Here is a 2371-nt window from a genome sequence, read left to right on the forward strand (position 1 = left end):
TGTGATTTTCTTTTAATTTTTTAGATTTTGTAGATTCTAGAAATTCATATATATGTTTATTTTGAGTGATATTTAATACATTTTAAATTTAATAATATCGAAATTTGCTTTTACGGTTTTAGATTTTGGGGAAAGCATCTCATTGTCGGCAATGACTGATTCAATCAGAATTACTAGAAGTATACCAAATAATATTTAAAATTTTGGGAAATTTCCCTCATTTGATTTGTGTATTACCCAAGGGTTGCATTGTATTTCATCTCAATTAGTATACCAACATGTTTGTATTTCCTTCTTAATTTGTATTCATCCTAACTGTATGCTAAAAAATTTGTATTTTATTGGGTATTCATTCTGTATTTCAATCTCAATTTATATGTGAACAAATTTGGATTTCTCTTTTGTTTTGTATTCAACCTAATTGTATACCAACAAGTTTTGAATTTTATGTGCCTACTTTACCTTTCAAAGTCACTTTGTATTTCAAATGAAGAGAGTATTTAATTTCTTTTGTATTCAGAACTTTATATTCAATATTACTTTGTATTTATAACTTTGTATTTTCATCTCATTTTTGTATTCATATATTGTTGTATTCAACATATAATTCATGATCCATTAGTTTGTATTTTACCTTCCAAAGTCACTTTGTATTTCAAATGAAGAGAGTATTTAATTTCTTTTGTATTCAGAACTTTATATTCAATATTACTTTGTATTTATAACTTTGTATTTTCATCTCACTTTTGTATTTATATATTGTTGTATTCAACATATAGTTCATGATCGATTAGTTACATTAACTTAATGGGATACAAATTATTGTATGCATTACAACAGCAAAAAACAGCTACTAAACTAAAAAAATAATAATAATTTCATTCGTTATACATCATAATTTGGATACAAAACATCCGAAAAAAGCTATAATTCCCAATGCATACAGAGATTTCACTGATTCAATCAGGAAAAAAAAACACTCTTGTATTCGACAGATATGAATATCTCATCCAAACAAATAAAAAAATCAAAAAAAACACCTGATTATTTTTCGATTGTTCACTAGATGCGACAAATTTATAGTTGTCAATTTTGAAAAATTCTGTTTAAAAAATATATCGTATTCAACTTGAAGAAGTTTTGAAAGTTATCATATGAATGATTCGGAATACAAACTAAATTATTTTAATTATTTTTTTTGATGTTCTGAAGAAGAAAGCAAAAAAACGCTCGACGGAAAGATGGCTATTTATGCTCTTTTCAAAACGTAACTGATTTATATTTAAAATCTTTTTTGAATTTTTTTGTTCCATGATTTTCTCTGTTCTGTTATTAATTATTTGTATTCTTTCAAATTAAACAAAATAAAATAAATACATAACTAATCCCTTAACAAACTAAAATAATGACATTTTAAATAAATAATGAAACTGTTGCTAAGGAGTCCCACTAAAAACTAAAATATTGTTGTTTTGAAATTTTTCCCATATTAATATTCGTATAATTTGATTCTTGTAGAATTAATATTATGAAGAAAGATTGAATGACGATTTTATTGGAGTTTGATAATATGTTAACAAACGTTATTGTGTGCAATTAGCATCATAATCATGATTTGTTTTGTACTGAATAATTATCAAGTTATGAAACATATAATTGCTGACTGTGATAATTCTTTAATTATTTTTTTATATGGATGCTCCTGATTTCTAGTTCATGTTATAGTACTCAAAATAACTATTTAGGTTATTATTCTAGACTTTGACGTTATCAAGTGGTTTGTGTAAATATCAATCTCATGGAATATTTTAATAATATTATTTTTCTAGAAGCCGTCAATACACGAAGTTGTTTTTATGTCTGATGTTTTTTATTATTAATTGAGAGATACTTTTTATTATTAAAAGGGTGACATACCACAGTACAGTGGTACTGGCGCTAGATAAATGCGTTTTTTTTATTCATATAAAATTGAAATCTTTATAAATTGTGAAAAAGTTATCTCTATTATGAAAAAAAAATTAAGTGTAAGGATATCTTGTGAATTAGGTTGATTCTATGAAATTTTTGAAAGTGTAAGGATATCTTGTGAATTAGGTTGATTCTATGAAACAATCTAAGTTTTTCTTTTATTATATGTTGTTATAGTGTTGCACATAGGGGTGTACAAAATCGAACCGAAAATTAAACTAAACCGCAAATCGAGTTAAATCAGAAAAAAAATCGGATTAGTGATTTGGTATTGAAAAAACCCCGACTATATTTGGGTTGGTTTGGTTTTAACTAAAAAAACCAACCTAAGACCAAACCAACTTGACATTATATATATAATTTTAAAATTTTATTTTATCCGTAAAAAAATAATTTACTT

This window comes from Solanum tuberosum, unplaced genomic scaffold (genome assembly GCF_000226075.1).
Source record: "Solanum tuberosum cultivar DM 1-3 516 R44 unplaced genomic scaffold, SolTub_3.0 scf00305, whole genome shotgun sequence".
NCBI classification, from domain to species: Eukaryota; Viridiplantae; Streptophyta; class Magnoliopsida; order Solanales; family Solanaceae; genus Solanum; species Solanum tuberosum.